The sequence below is a fragment of the Lactuca virosa genome, chromosome 5, assembly GCF_052849685.1.
Source record: "Lactuca virosa cultivar CGN04683 chromosome 5, Lactuca_virosa_CGN04683_v6, whole genome shotgun sequence".
Classification (NCBI taxonomy): Eukaryota; Viridiplantae; Streptophyta; class Magnoliopsida; order Asterales; family Asteraceae; genus Lactuca; species Lactuca virosa.
Window position 1 is genome coordinate 87,877,261 of NC_136430.1, and position 23,844 is coordinate 87,901,104.

A 23,844-nucleotide genomic window follows, 5' to 3' on the forward strand; every position below is an offset into this window, starting at 1 on the left:
GTTCTGGTTGACAAGGTGTCCCAGAAACTACACCTCGCGTAACCAGAACTCACACTTGGAGAACTTCTCATATAACCTCTCCCTCCACAGAGTCTCAGATACTTCTCTCAAATGGTCCATGTGCTGCTCCTGAGTCTGGGAATAGACCAGGATGTCATCAATAAACACAATCATAGACTGATCCAGCATAGCCTTGTATACGCATTTCATGAGAACCATGAATGTAGTTGGAGAATTGGTGACCCCTAAGGGCATCACCACGAACTCGTAATGACCATAACGAATCCGGAAGGATATCTTCTACATACCATACTCTTCGACCCTCATCTGGTGATAACCTGAACGCGTATAAATCTTGGAAAACCAAGATGCCCCCTAAAGCTGGTCAAATAAATCGCTAATCCTCGGGAACGGATAACGGTTCTTCACTGTTAGCTTATTCAGCTACCGGTAGTCGATACACATCTGATGCGACCCATCCACCTTCTTCACAAATAAGATTTGCTCTCCCCATGGTGAACTACTCGGTTGAATACATCCTTTGTCTAACAGCTCCTGCAGTTGTGTAGAAAACTCACGTGACAATCGATTATTTCGGTCAACAAAAGTCAATTAATTCAACAAAGGTCAAATAGTTAGACAAAACATTTAATTTTATTTTATTTTACACCTTGCATTTGGGGTTTTTGGTTTTGAAACCTAAAAACATAGAGATTTCGGTTATGAAGAACCAAAATCACCTCTTGGCCGAAATCACTTCTGGGACCGAGAACATGCGAGACTGAAATCTCAACTTTGACCGAGCTCATGCGAGGCCGAGATCTCCCTTGGACCGAAATCACATGTGATTTCGGTGGCGTTACGAGGGTTCTCGGTTGGTGCTTAGGCCGAATTCACAATATCTTATCCGGTGACACTTTTTCCAATGAGATAAATTACACTTACCAATGCAAACATCACATCACTTTTACCTCCATATATAAAATTAGGCTGAAATCATCCTTCATAATCCTCAGTCACATCTTCAAAACTCTCCCAATTTGCTCCCAAGAACGAATTAAACTTCATACATCTTCAACTTCGTACGTTTTATCCCCAGCAACATCTTCAAATCTTCATAACTTTTACACATAAACACTTTGAAACATCCCCAGGAAACAAAACTCTTCAAGTTAATTCTTAGGAAACATTGTAAGTTTCCGTGTTAAATCAAGTATTTTATACAACACTTACATGTAGATTTAACTAACTTATACACATTATCGTGTATTAAATACTCATAGGACACGAACATCTTCAAGTGTTCTAACTTGAAGATCATCACAGTTTTCAAGTTAGAACACACTCGAGGTGAGTTCATACCCCTACAATTTTCAAGATTTTTCTATGTTTTAGGGGGGAATACAAGTAAAAAACATTGAAACTTGTGTTAATATACAAACCATTACATATGTTATTCTTACAGAATATATATATATATATATATATATATATATATATATATATATATATATATATATATATATATATATATATATATATATGGGTACAAATTTGATTACAATAATAAACTTTATAAATATAGTTTATAAGACTCTAACCATTTTGTAATATGTTGAGCAAAAGGGTATGATTATATAAAAATATATATATAATTATTTCATTCCATTTTATTATCATAGTAAAAATGATAAAGTACATACAAAGGATTCTTCGATACAACAAAACATTTTTATAAACTATAATGGGTATAGTTTATGGGACATACACTCTATTTTACCATTTCGGGATACAATACAAAAATAATTATTTTACACCACGTAACAACTATGGAAGGATAATACTTCCACATTAAAAAATGACTTTTCATTATACTACACATAAACCGTCAATACGGCTTTGTGAGACATAACTTCACCGTACTTACCAAATTACATACTAAAGTTCCTATATTATAACCAGAATCTCCCGTAAGAGAGCGTAACACTTGTGTATAGATCTATACGGGACTAACAATCCCGCACCTAAACTGTTAGCTACATTTAGATCGGCAGGTCTGGGGTGACAAATGCCATACCATTCCGACGTCTGAAGAACGTCGTAACATGCCAACTAGGTCATTAACATGGTTATAATAACTCACAAGGGTTATTAACAATACGATCGGTTTACGAATACATACATACTTTCAAATGGTTTTATTTAGATAAATCTACATTACACTATTTTCCAGTACAATACAGTTTACATTTCTGGAAACATGCATTCAAATGGTTTTATAAAGATATAAAACTACATCATACTACTTCAGAGTACAACAATCATAATACATTTTCAGTCTTAGGGTTCCTAAGACTACAATTCACTTTAAAAAAAAATATTGGATTTTTTGGAAGAACACACTATCATTTTCAAGGAACAATGGCATATCTTTCTCATACAAAATGCTTATGAACTCACCAACTTAAATCTTGACACTTTTTCAAAACCACTTGTATTCTTAGGGAATCAGTAGACAGGTACCCACACAGGTTTTGTGAAGATGGAACGTAGCAGTGTCACGTCTTATATTTTTGTCGTATGTTTTTAGAGTCAAACAAATAGTGAATCGAACTCAATGTAAATATTAAATTATCAATATGATGGTTGTAATGTTTTGATATCTATTATTCAATTGTTATGATACTGTACATGACGTCATCCGCCCTCGGACATTTCCACCGTTCCGGTTCGGGGGTGTGACAGATTGGTATCAGAGCATTGTTTATGGTGAACTAAGTATATCAAACCATGTAAGATATACAACTATAAATACAATGGGGCTAAAACGCTCTGACTAAGAAGTATACTTTTAAAATATAATAGTATTTTTATAAAAGTATACATACATGCATACATACTAGAAACAATATCATAATAAGAACCATATAAAAAGTATTTAGACGAGTTAAACACTGCGATTAAGCCTAGGCAGTTATGTAATCATATCTGGGATAAATATAGCCTGATCAATTATATTTATTCGAGATATGACCAATATGTGTTTAGGAATGGTCGTCGTGGGCAACGAATCTAAAACTTACCAACCCTATATACCAAGAAACTCTAGAATCAAACATCAAATATAAAATACTATAGGAGTATATTTAGAATATTACAAAATCATACCCTTAAGCCTTTCATGTATTTCCTATACCCCTATTTTCGCACAGAAGACATGACCGGATCTCACCACGATGACTCCTACTACCTTGCCATCGCAACCAGCAGATAGAATGAGGAGGATCTAAAAGAGGATCCTGAAGGGTACCAAGAAATGAATTACGAGGAAGAGAAAGGCGTTGGAAAGATCGTAAATAAACCTTACCCCATCTGGAGCAGGCATGAGACCCTTTCACCTCACTCCTTCCAGGATACGCCCTCCCCAAAGACCGATGTAACCAGAATCAACTTAATGTTTTGACATCTATGTTCTAGTTTGGTAACTTAACATTTGTACAATACCTACCACTACCTATCACCATAATTACATCACGCTGATGTTAGTCGAAACATTGGGAATCGTGCAACAAAACATGTAAATTTATGTGTACAACTAGCAATGACCATATGTCACAACTAGCATTTTTGGCTAGGAAATTCTATCTATGTATGGTCAACTCTTGATGTATCTTATAACCCTAAGATTGATGTCATACATGTTATTCATTTCAAAAACAACTATTCAAATCAAAAACTCACTCGTGAAACCCTAAACCTAGTTCAACGCACTATGTTCACTCTACTTTGGGTTGTAACCCTAATTTCCTAGTTCAAACATCTTTTTGGGCCAGGAATCATTTATTGGGCCTAACGGGCCAATAAACCCACAACCTAATTATTTTGGATTAAGAATACACATTTAGGCCCTAATTGGACCCACATTCACTAAGTAATTGATTTTGGGCCACAAAGCTCTTCATGGGCCTTAATGGGTCGTAAACACTATTGTGAACATCATTGGGCCGAAAACCCATTATTTTTACCCCTTTTGGGCCGTGAACTCACAAGAGGGCCCAATGGGCCGAAAAATTTATTTTGGGCTACCCAAACTCGGTTGATAATCCATATGAGCCCAACAATTATTCATTCCTTCCCTTCCTCCCCTCTCATTCTCGGCCATTATAAAAAAATGAATTATTTTAAAATAGTGACACATCCTTATTGCATGGAGGATATTCATGCATATAATCCCCCATACATCTAGAAAACTCACATCCCAATTAATCCTCTCTCTTCTCTCTTCTCTCTACTTATTCACGGCCAAAGCCACCTCCCCACCACCATTTTCACTTCAAACTTGAATCACATTCTTCATTTCCTCTCCTATTCCCCCAAGAATATAGGGAAAATTCTACCATTCTCCTTCTAAAATTTGTGTGTGCTTGTGTGAGATCAAGAACTCTTCATCAAAGATCATCATTCTTGGTAAGCTACTTTCTAATCAAGGTGTTCAAATTCATTTTATGTTAAGTCTTTCACTCATAAACACTCGATTTCATGATCCATGCTTCTTAGAACCCCATAAGTTCGAGATCTACTCAAAGGAGCTTGCTAGGGCCAAAACATCATTTAATCTTCTTACCAAAACCGATCCATCACCCAAAGTGAGTTCATACCCCCTATTTTCGGTTTTTACTATGTTTTAGGGGAGGATACAAGTTGCTTTGTGTTAGATCTATGTGTTTATGTATGTTTATGTGTGTTTTCTATGTTATATGTGGTGATTATTTGATGAAACTTCATAAATCTCGAAAACTCTACCAAAACTTGGTGATGTTGGTAAACTAACACACATTATACAACTTACTATGAAGTGAAAGGAGTAACATGTTGTGGAACACTAGAAAACTAAACAATACCGTTTAAGGGGCCATTTTTGAGAAATAAACAAGAAGGTGAAGCCTTTAGGACATTCACGGTTTTTCAAGGACCAAAAGAGTCATTTTTATATAAAAATGGGTCTTAAAGATATTTATGGTTTTAAAAGGGCCAAAAGTGTTAATTTTCACAAAATGTGCTTAAAGTTGGGCCTTCACGGTTTCATGGGCTAAATTTGTAAACTTTTGACTTTTGTGGGTTAAATTTTCATTTTAAACAAATTTGAGCCAAAAATGTAAATTGTTGGTTAAATGGGCTGAAAATGTAAATTTTATTAAACTTGGGCCGAAAAGGTTAAATTTCTATACATTTGGGCCGCAAATGTCAATTGTCATCAAAAATGGGCCGAAAATGTTAATTCTAACAAAAGTGGGCTAAAACTGTTATTTTATTTATAATAAGCCCTTAAATGTAAACTTTTGGTCTTAATGGACCTAAAGTGTCATATTTACCAAAAATGTGTCTAAATTGTAAATTTTCGGCTTAATGGGCCAAAAATGTCGTCATTACATAAAGTGGGCCTTTTATGTCATTTTGGTAAACCATTGAGCTTAAACAACCAACGTAATAACAAACGGACTAAATACGTCATTTTCACTTTTATTGGGCCTGGAATATACTTTACATGTTTATTGGGCCTTACTGGTCCATTTACATGATTATTGGGTCTTGAATATACCTTACATGTTTATTGGGGCTTACTGGTCCATTTACATGCTTATTGGGTCTGGAATATACATTGCACGTTTATTGGGCCTTTGTGGTCCATTTACATGCTTATTGGGCCTTGTAAACTTAAAATATACACGGAAACATTATTTACTGCGTTACATAGTGTGATACAATATTCGCGTAAATATAGTTAAGGTTCTTGTGAGACACGTTCTTTCATTCGTACCTACCTAGTGTACAACCTTTAGTCCTGTAGTTATAACCAGAGTCTCCTGGAGGGAGAGCGAGAGTTTGTGTATAGATCTATACGGGGTTGACAGCCCCGCACCTGAGCTGTTCGCTACAGCTAGACTAGGTCAGTCTAGGGTGACAAATGTCTTACCTTAAACAAGTCGACGCCTGAAAAAACATCATGACAGACAATTCCGTCATATCAAGCATGGTTATAACGACTCACACAGGGTCGGTTCAATAGGGCGGGCAAGCTGGGCGACGGCCCCGGGCCTCACAACGATTTGGGGCCCCAAAATTAATTTCTTTTCATATATATATATATATATATATATATATATATATATATATATATATATATATATATATATATATATATATATATATATATATATATATATATATATATATATATACATATTATAAACTTATTTATAAATGTTTCGGTTGTTGAGATGGTTATAAGCATGTTGTTTTAGGCCCTTCACTTTATATATATATATATATATATATATATATATATATATATATATATATATATATATATATATATATATATATATATATATATTATAAACTTATTTACAAATGTTTCGGTTGTTGAGATGGTTATAAGCATGTTGTTTTAGGCCCTTCACTTTCAATTGGTGTTGGTTTGAATCTGTTAAATCACTTTTTATTCTGATCGTATGCTTTTTCTCTATTTCTTACATTTTTTATTATTCAATTGGGGGCCCTTTTTTTATAATAATCAGAGAGTATTTTTATAATTATTTTTTATTTATTTTTTAATACTTTAAAGAACTTACTTGGTACTTCCTTGACTTTAATGAATTGAAATCCAAGTTACAAAATATGACCCTTATATTTTTTGGTATTATAAATAAAACAACCAAATTATAGAAATGTTCTTTTTAACTCTTCTTGATTTTGACAAAACAACTCAAACATATATTTCATTTAAATCTTTGATGTTTTTAGGCCGGTTATCAATCATAATTTTTATATATGCAATATTTTATTTTGCACCATCTTTTCATATATAATAACTATTATTTGTAGGTTTGTTAATAGAAATCATAATAACCTACCGGTAAGACGGTTTATTCTTCAAATTTAGTTTTTTTTTATAGTTTTCATCAACATAAGAAATTTCTTTTGTATTTTTTTTTTCAAATACTCCTTTTTGTTTGTTTCCAAACATCAAAATGACAGTTTTTCAAAATGGTTCGGTTGTTAGATTGTTTGGTTTTTTTCACTCATATTCTTTAAACACAATCTGTTTTTTTTCTTTTATATATATATATATATATATATATATATATATATATATATATATATATATATATATATATATATATATATATATATATATATATATATATAGTGTAACAACAAGTCCTCCGATACCCGTCTCCATAAACATCATTGTATTATCGTTTGTGATTACTAATTTTTGAAGGGGCTTATTTTTTGTTTTTGCCCCGGGCCTGAAATCGTCTTGGGACGGCCCTGAACTCACATAGAAATTAACTCAATTGTAAAATTTACGGAATAGAAATACATTTCTGCAATTACAATACTATACAAACACCATTTTACGGTCTTTAGGTTTAAGACCACAACACTTTTACAAGCAGAAAATATCGGATTTTCTGGGAAAACATACATTATACAATTACCTTCTATTCACAACAGAAAACATAGTATTTTCGGGAATACTCTTTTTATACATTTCCAAAACAGAAAACACACATGCTTTAATACAAGATTTGATACAAAGCGTTCAAACCATTTATTTCCTTTACAGAAAATATCGGATTTTCTGGTGTTTACAAAGTGATACAAACTTTTCATACAAATATTCTTATGAATTCACCAACATTATATATGTTGACCATTTTCAAAATAACTTGTATTCTCAGGAAATCGTTAAGAATGTTGGCCTTCAAGAACTCATGGACTTTGATGTATTTTTGCTATCATGGTACACTTATATTTTGGGAATGTAATTTGTAATCCAAGACACTGATGTAAACAATGACGGTTGTATTATTGTATGTGTGATGATGATGTTGTCGTGATTCAATTATATACACTGTGATAGTATTACAAGATGAAGTCACCCAACCCCCGGACGTTTCCGCTGTTCCGGTTTGGGGGTGTGACACCATAGTCACTTATGAACTCATTTCATACCATACAACAAGAATCATGCCATCGTGCGGAAGTCACCAGCATACCGGCGCAACAACCGTTCTACAAATGGACCTCTTCCAAGCCGCTGTAGCAGCCGTCATGACATAGCTTAGAGCTAACAACACGAACGAAACCGAGAACGGTAACCACAGTCCCAATCAAGGTGACAACCAAGGACACCAGCGAGGTTGCTCCTGCAAGAACACCCCAAACTTCAAACCTAAGAACTCCCACGACAATTGAGGGATAGTATCCATGAAACGAAAGTTTTGGAACAAGAAAAAGGGTAGTTCGACTCAAGTACCAACCAAAAGACAACAAACTGTGGCGGCCCATACCACCATTATCCCTACTACCTCAGTACCGACGAAACCATATGTTGGGACTCTCCCAAAATGCAACAAGTGCAAATTTCATCACTATGGAGCCTGCCGAGAGATGCACTGCAATAATTGTAATAATTGTAACAGGAAGGGGCACACCGCTCGTTTTTGTAAGGCACCGACACAACAAACCACCCAAGCCGCTGATACTGGGGTGAGCCAGGCTTGCTACAGATGTGGGAAGGTGGGGCATTTCAAAAGGGAGTGCCCAAATACTAGAAACAAAAATGCCATAGTCGTCGGAAAAAATTCAACAATAGGACATGAGGAAGCAACAAGGGACCCCGTTGGGATTACCGGTACATTTCTACCTACATAACTCATATGCATGCATACCTTACGATATGGATGCGAAGAGGAGTTTCGTGAGCCATAAATTTGAACATTTCCTCAAACAAAAACCTCAAACACTTAATGAAAAATTTACCGTAGAAATGGATAACGGGAAGACCGAAACCACACAAGACAAATACATAGGATACTCTCAAAACACTAAAACAACCAATTTTTCCAAATCGGCCTAATGCCGGTTACAATAGGAAATTTCGACGTGATCAGCGGTATGTTTTGGTTAAGTTCTCACCATACCAATATCATGTGTTATGAAAATACCGTTCGCCTTAACCTACCAAGTAGCAAAATCCTCGTCATTTATGGCGACAAACCCGACACAAACCTTCGAATCATCTCTTGTATCAAGGCTCAGACGTACTTACGCAAGGAATACTACGCCTTCCTAGCCCACGATGTGGATGAGAAACTAGAAGCGAAAGACATCAAAGATGTTCCAAAAGTCTGTAACCTTCCCAAGGTATTCCCAGAAGACCCTCCGGGAAAACCGCTCGTACGACAAGTCATGATTAAATTCGACCTAAAAACAGTAACTATAGAAAAAGTAGTTGTAAATACTGTCTCACCCAAATTAATCACTTCACTCACATAGAAACTAAGGACCCATACGGGTAATCTATGATTCGTAAGTCTATACGTTAGAGTTATATATAGTTAAATTCTACAGACTTAGGATTCGTGATTTCGCTTTAACTCCTGTTCTTTGTTTAGTTGTGGGCTTAGGGTAGAATCGCTTATTGAATTTTATATGACTTTTTACACGAAATGATTATGGAAGGACTAGGGTGGAAACGTTGCCACTTGGGCGATCGTAGACAAATTAACCAGACCCACACACTTCCTACCGACCAAAGCCATAGAGAAAATAGAAAAGTTGACAGGAACGTATCACAAGGAGATTGTGAAACTGCACAATGCGCCACTATCTATAATCTTGAGTAAGGGACAATAGATTCGCCTCGTGTTTTTTACAGTCGTTACATAAGTCCTTGGGAACCAAAATCGACATGAGTACAGCGTACCATCCCCAGACTGACGGGCAAAGAGAGAGAACCATTAAGACGTTGGAAGACATGTTGAGAGCTTGTGTGATAGACTTTGGTAAATCTTGGGATACCCATTTACCACTCATCGAATTCTTATACAATAACAGCTATCACACTAGCATCAAGGTCGCGCCATTTGAAGCCCTCTACGGACGCAAGTGCATATCACCTATGTGTTGGGCTGAAGTGGGTGACACACAACTAGCAAAGAGGCAAGTTCCTGATAGCACTCTCACCGGCCCTGAGATCAGAAGGGGGACAACAGAGAAAATCGTCGAAATTCGGGAACGACTGAAAACATCTAGGGATCGACAAAAGAGTTATGCGGATAAACGACGAAAGCCCTTGGAGTTCCAGGTTGTTGACCGCGTTCTGTTAAAAGTCTCACCCTATAGTTTTCAAAAATTTTCTATGCTTTAGGGGGGAATACAAGTAAAAAACAAGAAAACTTGTGTTAATATACAAACCATTACATATGTTATTCTTACAATATATATATATATATATATATATATATATATATATATATATATATATATGGGTACAAATTTGATTACAATAATAAACTTTATAAATATAGTTTATATGACTCTGACCATTTTGTAATATGTTGAGCAACGGTATGATTATATAAAAATACATATATAATTATTTCATTCCATTTTATTATCATAGTAAAAATGATAAAGTACATACAAAGGATTCTTCCATACAACAAAACATTTTTATAAACTATAATGGATATAGTTTATGGGACATACACTCTATTTTACCATTTCGGGATACAATACAAAAATAATTATTTTACACCACGTAACAACTATGGAAGGAAAATACTTCCACATTACAAAATGACTTTTCATTATACTACACGTAAACCGTCAATACGGCTTTGTGAGACATACCTTAACCGTACTTACCTAAGTACATAATAAAGTTCATGTATTATAACCAGAATCTCCCGTAAGAGAGCGTGACACTTGTGTATAGTGATGGGTTTTGAGCACTACAACATTCTTATGCTGTACATGCAACCCTAATGCTTTGGATCTAGGTTTTTCTCAAGTTATACATGCAAATTATTATCCAAAGCATAAACCCTATCTAGCATACAATTTTCGAGATTTATAACAAAAACAAAGTTAAATGAATAGCTTTTCCTTGTAGCTTGTAGATCTTGACCTTCAAGAGCTTAGTGCCTCAATTGTTTCACCTCTATTGAGTCAGAAACACCAAGTAGCAATTGGAAGATTATAAGAGAAAGGTTGAGGCTCTAAAAATCGGGTAGGGTTCTTTCTTAAGTGCATTCGCAAATTTCAAGGAGCCAAGGGCTGTATTTATAGCTGAGCTGCTAGGGTTTCAGGTAAAACCCTAATCTGATTGCTTAAGCCTTAAGCAGTCCAGTAGATCCTTCCAGAAGGCCCCCTTTGGACGAAATGTATGTCGGCTACACATAGAATTTCGTCCACCCCTTCCTAGGGATCCATAAGCCCAACTTGCAACTATCAGATAATTGCAAAATCAGTCCCCGTAATTTAATCAGTCTCCTCTGATCACCAAATTAATTCCAAATTAATTTCTGATCAATACTAATTAAATAATATGATTTCTCAATTAATATATTATTCTTATAATATATTTATAAATCATAAATCTACCTCTCTCTTCATAATTCATCCTATGAAATTGATATGGTGAAGGCAACCCAAAAGGACCATGCTACTATCGGGTCAAGTTCATACCAATTATAGTTATGGGCTTAGACACCTAAGCCAACAGTCTCCCACTTGGATAAGTCTAATAACTATAACTGCAAGTATGACTTCAAAATCCGATTAGCAATCATAGCTCTCAAAAGCCGCTATCGAACTCTGACCTAGTCAATAACGTGTCCTTTAGATAAGGGATCGTATAATCATCCGTTCTGCAAGATATCGTGTGGACAATGACACGGAACATAATAATTCTCAATGTCCAACAGTTTGTTTCCCGACTTCTGATTTGTCTGGTATGGAACTAAATTGAACACATCAATTTAGTCCTGACCAGGCCCAACACATAAGTCAACACAAAATCATCGATAGGCCCAAGATATCGCTTTTATCCTCCTAGGACAAAAGGAACAGATAAACTTTGACTTATATGCTTGTACTATTTACTCATTAAATCGTACACAACAACACGTTTTGTAACATCAAGTTATCGATGCGTTTTTGCATTATCAATGCACAACCAACTCGCAAAAACAACTTATATATCTCGGTTTAAAGATTATACGATATTATCGTCTCACAATCACTCATGCTAAATTCCATGAAGTGATTTAAATGAATGTGGGTTTAATCCAATACTCAAATCTTAATTCAAGAGCACTCATGAATGTTGCAGCAAACCTTTACTATGTCTAAACACTTAGACAATCTACAAACCAATTCATGACAGTCTATCTTCATAACTTACTCCCAAAGTATGATCGATTGTGGATAATTTGAACAGTCCAATTATTCTGGAAGTAAAACATGAAAAAGTGAAACAATAGTAAACAATTGACACAAGATAATAAACTTTACTCATAAATAAAAATTCTTTATTTAATCATCAAGTGTCAATTACATTTTATCTATTACAAGTTTCTAAACAACTATCTAATCACTAAAACTAATATCGTCCTTCAGACCAATGCTCCTCGCATGCTGTAAGTGCTTAACCCTGCTCAGACCCTTTGTGAGGGGATCTGTTGGGTTCTCTTCTGACGATACCCTCTTTACTATGAGGAGTTCCTCTTCTACCCGATGTCTGATGAAGTGGTATTTTCTGTCGATGTGTCCGGATCTACCATGATCCCTTGGTTCCTTGGTTAAGGAAACCGGTCCTTCGTTATCACAGAAAATCTCTGTAGGCTCCTTTATGGCTGGTACAACTCCGAGGTCTCCAATGAACTTCTTCAACCATATTGCCTCCTTCGAAGCTTCGCTCGCTGCTTTGTACTCTGATTTGCACGTCGAATCAGCCACAATCTCTTGCTTGGAACTTTTCTAAGTGATTGCTCCTCCATTCAGGGTAAATACCCAGCCCGATTGAGAGCGGAAGTTATCTATGTCGGTCTGAAAGTTGGCGTCACTGTACCCTGTCACTCTCAAGTCATCACTCCCACCAAGGGTAAGGACCCAGTCCTTAGTCCTTCGTAGGTACTTAAGAATGTTCTTCACTGCCGTCGAATGAGCTCTACCCGGGTTCCCTTGATATCGGCTTACCATGCTCAACGCAAAAGCCACATCAGGGCGAGTACATGTCATAGCGTACATAATCGAGCCAACTGTGGAATCATATGGCACTCGGAATTTCCATTATCTCGGCATCAGTACTGGGGCTCTGAGTCTTACTCGGCTTGGTATTGCTTTGGATTGGCAGTTCCCCTTTCTTGGAATTCTCCATGCTAAAAAATTTCAGCACCTTGTCCAAGTAAGTACTTTAACTAAGTCCTATTAGTCTCCTACTTCTGTTTCTCAATATCCTTATCCCCAAAATATAAGCAGCTTCTCCTATATCCTTCAAAGTGAAACACTTCCCAAGCCAGGACTTAACCTCCTGCAAGGTCGGGATGTCATTTCCTATGAGCAGTATGTCATCAACATACAAAACTAGAAAGCTAACTATACTCCCACTAGCCTTGACATACACACATGACTCATCCTCACTTCTAAAAAAACCAAACTCTTTTACTTTCTCATCGAAACAAATATTCCTTCTGCGAGACGCTTGTTTCAATCCGTAAATGGATTTCTCAAGGTTGCACACTCTATTGGGGTATTTGGCATCCATATAACCTTCTGGCTGACACATATAAACATCTTCGGCCAACTTCCCGTTAAGGAAAGAGGTTTTGATATCCATCTGCCAATTTCTTAATCATAAAATGCAGCGATGGCCAACATAACCCTAATAGAAATGATCTTGGCCACTGGTAAGAAGGTCTCATCATAGTCAACCCCATAGGTTTGAGTAAAGCCCTTCGCATCCAATTGTACCATGAACGTATGCACTTTCCCATCCATGTCGGTCTTCTTCTTGAAGATCCACATGCAACCGACTGTCTTGCGACCCGGCACATTGTCAACCAAGTTCCAAACTTGATTGCCATACATGGACTGAATCCCGCTGTCCATTGCCTCTTTCCATTTTGCAGACTCCGGGCCCGCCATGGCTTCCTTGTAGTTGTTAGGTTCATCCAAATTTATCAGTGTACTATCGCTGATAAACGTATCACCTTCAGCTGTTATATACAAACCTTACAACACAGGTAGAACACTAACTCTACTGGAACGTCTTAGAGGTAAGGACCCGTCAACTGTTTCAACAGGAATCTCTTCCTCAAGTTGAGAGCTAGTGTTAGAGGTTCCTTCATCGCTTGACTCTTCAAGCTCTTCAAGATCAATTTGCCTCCCACTGTCCTCTTGGCATATGAGCTCTCTCTCTCGGAAAACCCCTATCCTCGCAACGAAGACAACAATGTCACTCAGTCTGTAGAAGAGATATCCAAAAGATTTATGTGGATAGCCGATGAAAATACACCGCTCACTGCAAGGTTCAAGATTGTCATGAGTCTCCCGTCTTACGAAAGCCTCGCAACCCCAAACCTTGATATGTGCCAACGAGGGAACCTTCCCTGTCCACATCTCGTGACGTGTTTTGGCAACCTTCTTAGTTGGGACTAGATTAAGGATATGGGCGGAAGTCTCTAAGGCATACCCCCAAAATGAGATAGGTAGCGAAGCTCGAGTCATCATGGAACGAACCATATCCAACAAGGTTCGATCGCGCCTCTCAGCTACACCATTGAGCTGCGGTGTCCTAGGAGGCGTCAATTGTGAAACAATTCCACATTCCTTAAGATAGTCATGGAACTCGATACTAAGATACTCACCACCCCCATCGGATCTGAGCATTTGTATCTTCCTGCCCAATTGATTCTCCACTTCTTGTTTAAACTATTTGAACTTTTCAAAGGTTTCTGACTTGTGCTTGATTAAGTAGATATACCCTTATCTGTTATAATCATCGGTGAACGTAACATAGAAGCGGTTAGCATCCCTTGTGGTTGATCTGAAGGGCCCACACAAATCGGTGTGAATGAGATCCAACAATCCCTCACCTCTTTCACAAGTACCAGTGAAAGGTGATTTAGTCATATTTCCAAGCAAACAAGATTCGCATGTGTCATCCGACTTTAGGTCAAATGACTCTAACACTCCATTCTTTTGGAGTTGGGCTATGCGCTTCTTGTTTACATGTACAAGACGACAATGCCACAAGCATGCCTTGTTCAAACCATTAGACGAATCAATATGCAATACATTATTTCCTAAGTTGTCTACAACCATCACAATTTCATATATACCATTACAAGGCAATGCTTCAAAATAAAAAATACCATTATAGAATGCATTAATAGAACCAATTTCAATATTGAATAAAAATCTAAAACCTTGTTTGTACAAACCATGAAAAGAAATAATATTCCTCGTCATTTCTGACGAGTAGCAACAATCTTTCAATTCTAAACCTAACCCACTATTAAGCACTAAAGAATAAATCCTAATCCTGGTGACAGGCGACGATTTTCTATTCCCCATTATCAGGTTCATCTTCCCATGCTCCACATCCCTACTTCTTCTTAGCCCCTGCAAATCAGAACAAATGTGAAAACCAACTCCTGTATCAAGGACACAAGAACTAGCATGCGATGAGTTATTAGATTGAATAGTATACATACCTGCGAAGGTGGGATTTATCTTCCCATCCTTGATATCTTGCAGATACTTCAGGCAGCTTCGTTTCCAATTCCCTTTGTCGTGACAGTGGAAGCACTCTGCTTCCTTTGGATCGGATGAAGGAGCAGCAGAACCACCTTTTCCTTTGGACCCATTTGAAGAAGATCCATCATGAGACTTTCCCTTGTGATTCTTAGAGGGAGCTTTCATCTTTTTCCCCTTCCCATGTCCAATAGCCAAGACTGGGCAGCAGCAGTAGGAGTGGTTGCAACAGCTTTTCCTTTCAACCCACTTTCAGCAGTTCTTAAAAAACCTTGAAGTTTGCTCAAGGTGACTTCCTCCTTGTTCATATGATAAGTCATCTTGAACTAATCATAACAGGGAGGTAAAGAGTGGAGAATGATATCAATCGCCAACTCTTCGTCAAAGTTGACATTCAACTTGAGCAAACAATCCACATACATTTGCATTCTTTGCAAGTGGCTCGTGATGGACTCTCCATCTTTCTTCTTGGTCGTTATCAACGAGGCGAAAAACTCATACCTTTCTTGACGCACATTTTCATGGTACTTTTCCATCAAATCTTGGCACATCTCATAAGGCCAGTAGTCCTCGTAGAACCGCTGCAGCTCAGGAGTCATAGTGGCTACCATTATACACGACACCCTTGTCGCGTCCTTTTCCTGAGCCCTATACTCAGCTATTTCTTCAGCAGAAGCATTGGTTTCGCCTATCTCTTTGAGCTTTTCGTCGAGGACGTATTATTTCTCCTCGTATCGGAGGGCCATGCGGATGTTGCGGATACAATCATTGAAATAGGACCCATCGAAGGTGATCCTCCCATAAATGTTCATAAGAAAAAAAGGAGCTTGAGGGGTTCGAGCTAGAAGCGTTGTTTGAGCCAGACATCTGAAAAAGAAAAGGAACAAACTTTAGATTATATAAGCAATCCTTAATATAACAACCAAATGAAATATTAAGGCTAGGACCCACCACTATAATTCACAATTCGGAAGAGGGATGCCGTAGTCCAACTGCAAATTATATGATGATAGGTAAATGACGATTTACCAATTCCACCACGAAAAACGAAATGAACAATTAGGTTTTAAATGAAATGAAATTCCTAGATTCTTTTAAGATTTATTGAACTTTTCAATGGAATGTTTAATCTCGATTATGCCCTTCAAGTTTGTGACTGGGATACCGAGGATCACAAACAAGGTGTGAATAACCATGCAAATTAGCTTGTTACTCTCGATTCATTTACCACCTAATCAATGTGTCAGTTAACCACACACGCTCCATTGATCTATGATAATTCTCAAGCTACCCTTCGCCGCCCTTGTTAGTCCAAGTTAGTGTGACGGTTAACCACACATACTCCATTAACGACTTGGCAAGGTGCAAAGTGCAATTTCATGGAATAGCATCATTTTCACATTTTTCCTAAAGTAACTAAGATTGGGAATTTATAAAAAAAAACATTTAGTTACTTTATAATGTTCATTCTACTTACTAATGAGGAACTAATGTCCTATCCTACCCGTTCGGCTAACGACCGTCCACTAGTCAAGAGTGCGGTGGGTAAGAGTGGATACCTAATGATGGTCATTTTATAGGCCGCTTCCTTAAACACCCCTCATAGAGCAGCTTCGTGAATGGGGCCTACTAACGGTAAGACTGACTCATCTTATACATATATATATATATATATATATATATATATATATATATATATATATATATATAAGTATTAAGCTTTTAATATTATAATAGTATAAGGGTTGTATTTTAAACCTTTTAAAACACTAGGGTATTAGAATTTAATATTTCAAAATTAAAAACTTTTTAATCAAATTTTAAATTCCAAAACTTGAGGGCAAGTTTTGAAACTATTCAAAACTTCTAGATCAAATTTAAAATAATTAAAATAATCATATAATTTTATCTTTATCAAAATTTGACCTAATCCAATTTTATTTGGTAAGATAAATTCAAATCAAATTTTACAAATAATTAATTTATCATCTAATCTTGTAATTATCATAAAATTTGACCATTATCTTTCAATCATATGAGGATATTCATTACCATATCAGAAAAATCAATTTTAATCAGTTAAAACAACATATGGTAATTATCCTTATCTAAACTAGGCTTGAAATCTGAAAATTATGCAACCACACGAGTCAACTCGTCGATTCAGGCTTGGATTCGTTGACTTGCCTCAACTCGTCGAGTATCACATTGTAATCGTCGAGTTCATCTGGCAGAGTCCAGATTTTGATTTCTTTCAGCTTTGAACAATTAACCATAGCATCAAATATAACAGAAAAACACCCTAAGCTCTGATACCACTGATGGGATTTGAGCACTACAACATTCCTATGGTGTACACGCAACCCTAATGCTTTGGATCTAGGTTTTTCTCAAGTTATACATGCAAATTATTATCCAAAGCATAAACCCTATCTATCATACAATTTTCGAGATTTATAACAAAAACAAAGTTAGATGAATACCTTTTCCTTGTAGCTTGTAGATCTTGACCTTCAAGAGCTTAGTGCCTCTATTGTTGCACCTCTAGTGAGTCACAAACACCAAGTAGTAATTAGAAGATTATGAGAGAGAGGGTGAGGCTCTAAAAATCAGCTAGGGTTCTTTCTTAAGTGCATTCGCCGATTTCAAGGAGCCAAGGGGTGTATTTATAGCTGAGCTGCTAGGGTTTCAGGTAAAACCGTAATCTGATTGCTTAAGCCTTAAGCAGTCCAGTAGATCCTTCGAGAAGGCCCCCTTTGTACGAAATCTATGTGGGCTACACATAGAATTTCGTTCACCCCTTCCTAGGGATCCATTAGCCCAATTTGCAACTATCATATAATTACAATATCACTCCCCGTAATTTAATCAGTCTCTTTTGATCACCAAATTAATTCGAAATTAATTTTTGATCAATACTATTTAAATAATACGATTTCCCAATTAATATATTAATCTTATAATATATTAATAAATCATAAATCTACCTCTCTCTTCATAATTCATCCTATCAAATTGCTATGGTGAAGGCAACCCAAAAGGACGATGCTACTATCGGGTCAAGTTCATACCAATTATAGTTATGGGCTTAGACACCTAATCCAAAAGTAGATCTATACGGGACTGACAATCCTGCACCTAAACTGTTAGCTACAGTTAGACCGGCAGGTCTGGGATGACAAATGACGTACCATTCCGACGTCTGAAGAACATCGTAACAGGCCAACTAGGTCATTAGCATGGTTATAATAACTCACAAGGGGTATTAACAATATGTTTGGTTTACGAATACATACATACCTTCAAATGGTTTTATTTAGATAAAACTATATTACACTATTTTCCAGTACAATACGGTTTACATTTCTAGAAACATGCATTCAAATGGTTTCATAAAGATATAAAACTACATTATACTACTTCAGAGTACAGCAATACTTATACATTTCCAGTCTTAGGGTTCATAAGACTAGAATTCACTTTAAAAGAAAGTATTGAATTTTCTGGAAGAACACACTATCATTTTCAAGGAACAATGGCATATCTTTCTCATACAAAATGCTTATGAACTCACCAACTTAAATGTTGACACTTTTTCAAAACCACTTGTATTCTCAGGGAATCAGCAGGCAGGTACCCACACAGGTTTTGTGAAGATGGAGTGTAGCAGTGTTACGTCTTATATTTTTGTCGTATGTTTTTGGAGTCAAACAAACAATGAATCGAACTCAATGTAAATATTAAATCATCAATATGATGGTTGTAATGCTTTGATCTCTATTATTCAATTGTTATGATACGGTACATGACGTCATCCGCCCTCGGACGTTTCCGTCGTTCCTGTTCGGGGGTGTGACAACTTCTGCATCTCTAGGTTAACCGATAAGGTGTTATGTCTATCGAAGTCGCCCTCAGACGGTTAACCGATAAGGTGTTCTGTCTATCGAAGTCGCACCTGGAACCAAATCAATCCGAAACTCTACCTGCCTCTCCGAAGGAACTCCAGAAAAATCCTCCAGAAAAACGTTCGGGTATTCCCGTACAATCGCGATATCGCACATAGTAGCCTTACCTTTCTCTCGGGTATGCATCACATAAGCCAATAATCCATAACAACCCTGCTGGAGATAACGGCTGACCTTTGCTGCTGAATAAAGGGCCGGTCCATGTTGTACACCCTCTCCCTGAATCACCAACTCTCCCCACTTGGGGTCCGAATACGTACCGACTGATGATTTCAATCAATCATTGCCTTATTGGGGCTCAACCAATACATCCCCAAAATAACCTTGTTCTCGCGCAAGGGAATGGGAACCAAATCGATCGGATACCGCTCTCTAAATAACTCTAATATGCATCCCGATGAACCCTCGATACTCGCACAGGACGATCATCAGCAATCTCGACATCCAATGGATAATCCTGCTCCCCCGGAGCATCGGCAAACCTCTTCCTGAGCACAAGAGACACAAAGGATCGGGTAAACCCCGAATGAAATAATACCATATAAGAGATACCTGAAGTCCCAAAACCCTTTTATAGATTCGTAGATCAAATATAAACAAAGTTGAATAATTAAGAACAATGAATAACACAAAAGTATCACCAAATTGTCCTTTCTCCAAGAAAGGCTTTCTTTTCACCAAGAAAATGGGTTGTCACAAAGACGGTTGACACAAAGCCAATGACGGCACCAAGCCACACATTAGGGGTTCACCCTAATATGGTATATATATATATATATATATATATATATATATATATATATATATATATATATATATATACACACACACACACACACACTAATATAATCTAGAGAATCCCTTCAATCAAGGGATTGTATCTAATCTAAATATAAACTGAACATGTAAATAAGAAATGGATCAGATCAGATCTTCTCCAGATTTAGATATCAGCACCAGCACATCTAAAGTTGATCAGAGCATCAGCATCAGCATCTGGAGATCAGCTTCAGCTTCATTCATCAGCGTCAGGGTCAAGTTGATCAACTTGAAGTTTAGTAGATAGTGAATGACCATCAGTGAGTATCATCAGCATATCATCTGATCAGTATGTCAATAGTGTATAACCATCAATGTCTTGACACACCGATCAGTCTTCAGTAGATGGTCTTCATGTCTTTGGTGCTTATAGAGTCTTCACGGTCTACCAGTCATCAGGGGATGTTCTTCAGTCTCCAACATATGAACTTCCATCAACATGTTAACTAACTAACTATAACTAGTGTATATATTTTGCCTCATCAAATTTATACAATTAAGTGGCCCAACAATCTCCCCTATTTGATGATGTCAAAACTAAACTAATAAAGAATTAACTAATAGATAAATACAACTGAAGTAATATCCTAATTTCTTCTCCCCCTTATATTTATAACCTTCTTCTTTTAAGAGAGTCTTCTATTCAAGGAATGATCAAGTGACAACGTAGCAGAACTAGACATTTCTCCCCCTTTTTGACAGCATCAATAGGTACTGCCTCTTTTTGATTTTCTTTATGGGACAACAAGTAACCTAAAATAAAAAGAAAACATCAAATAAAGTTAGAGGATAAGATAGGTGTATCACACTATTGTGTTGTTGTAATAGTAGATCATTTACAAAAACTTCTGAACTCTCATCAGCGTATGGCTTTAAACGCTGAATCATTAACTTCTTTTATTAGAATAATAAAGGGCGAGAGTGGATAGGTGTGTGTAATATATCACGGTACATGATGTACCCATCGGCACAGAGTTTTCAAGTTTTCATCAGTGTTTGGTATTTGACATTGAATTATATAACTTTTAAGAATAATGATAAGGGCAAGAATGGGTTGGTGCGTGTGACAGCCTATGGTACATAGACTAACCATCGGCACAGACTTTCGAACTTTTATCAGTGTGTGGTATTGCACAGTGAATCATCAAGTTCTATATTACAAGAATTTTAGAGAGTTAAAATCTTGGAATATATCCATCATCAATTCATAATGGTGCCATGTCATACCTTAGACTAGGAGGTTAGGGACATGAACAACCCTTTGTCATTTAAGGACCAGACAAGTAACTCTTATGTTGATGACTATGCAATCAAGGTAAGCCACTAGGGTGTGTTCGATGTTTCAGCAGAACATGAGACTTTATGCATACCGCAAGCATGCTTCCAGGGATGGAGTCAGGTAAGCGATGATTAACCACGAAAAATAAACACCCAAGACTTGCAATAATTTTTTTTATATGGACCAAGCAATCTCACTTTGAAAGTTTAGATAATGCTAGAAAATCAGTGTGAGTGGGCGACTCAATGCCATCTCAATAGATGGTCTCGCTGATGAGATACTTAGAGAGATTTAGACACATATAACAGCATGCTTCTAGGGACACTAACTAGTCAGAAGTTACATACTTGGCGCAAGACATGCCACCATCAAATCATGAAAGGTACAATGATATTTAGAAGGAATGACCACACTTGTTGGAGCTTATGTAAGAGCCAGCTCCAGAAACATCCAGCTCGCCTTTATCAACCTTGAGTTCTCCCCCTACCCTTGTGATTCATTATTTAAGACACTTTGTAAACACAATTTATGATCATAAATCATGACACATTAAGTAGACCATCACCAAGACCCATTTGAAACCATCTAAAAACATCTGATGATCAAGCATTCATTCTATCTCTCGTTTAACTTCAAATCAATGCCTGAAACCAAAGAACTTTGAGCACATAATAAATACATAACTGTTAGGAGCTTTTAGGGAACTTTAATTCCTTTAGTACATCATCAGCTGATGATTTCACCAATTGGTACATGTCAGCTCGTATTAGGATTCACCATGAGAATTGGAGCTGAACACATGTCCCTGAATCAATAACAAGATAATACGGTTAGTCTTTGTTGCTACCCCTTCGCAGATGATCCTTATCTGTGCAGTCCCCCCCCCCCTTATATTTCTATCAAGAGATAGAAAATATACACCTGAAAACATTTCCGAAAAGACCTGCACAACTCTTGTTTTTGTAATTTAGATTTAAATTATAACTGAAAAACCAAATAAGTATAAAAGAAAAAAATGAATAAAATCAACTACAAACATACAGGACAAAATAAAACGAAATAAACTTAATTACTAAAAAAATATCTTAAAAGAAAATAAAACTCTTGAAAATTGGTTTTTTTATGTAAACTTATAACTAGAAAAATAAAATAAATATAAAAGATAAGAATTAAACGAAATAAAATTAAGAATTAGAAACAAAAATATACAAAAATTTAAATCAAAAGAAAACTTAATTACAAATTTGAAAAATCGATTTTTTTTCTTAAATTACGAGATAAAAGTTAAATCAACGAAATAAATTTAAGAAATAAAAACAAAACTATACAAAAGGAAATTTTAACTCAAATGAAAATTAGTTATAAACTTTAGAAAATCAAACCTAAAAACTAAAAGGAAACAAAATAAATAAGTTTAACAACTGAAAACAGATTAATTTAAATAAAAACTAGTTAAAGCTTAAAAAAAACATTTATTTTAAAATACTAGACTTAAACTTAATTAAAATCTTTTTGAAAAACAAGGCTATGCCATTGCTTAATTAAAGAATATCACTAAATCGAATTTAATTACCCAAAACAGAACTTTAAGTTCATCCTTTTGATTAAAGGACTCAACACTTAAGGCTCAACTACAAGACAGTGAAGCCTCTGCACACTTTTCTTCTGTTGTTGTCAACATTACTTTAAAAACAACTATTTGAAAAGTTGCAGTAGCTATTTCTTTTGCAGTCAACAACTTTGATAGATTCATAAATTAAATATAAACAATAAAGAACAATAAAGAAAAATGAAGAATACAAAAGTATCACCAAGTTGTCCTTTCACCAAGAAAGGGTTTGTTTTCACCAAGAAAACGGGTTGTCAGAAAGACGGTTGACACAAAGCCAATGACAACACCAAGCCACCCATTAGGGCTTAACCCTAATATGGTATATATAATAATCTAATCTAGAGAATCCCTTCAATCAAGGGATTGTATCTAATCTAAATATAAACCGAACATGAAAATATAGAATGGATCATATCAGATCTTCTCCAGATTCAGATATCAACACCAACACATCAGAATCTGATTAGAGTATCAGTGTCAGCATTTAGATATCAGCGTCAACTTCATTCATCAGCGTCAAGGTCAAGCTGATCAATGTCAACTTCAGTAGATAG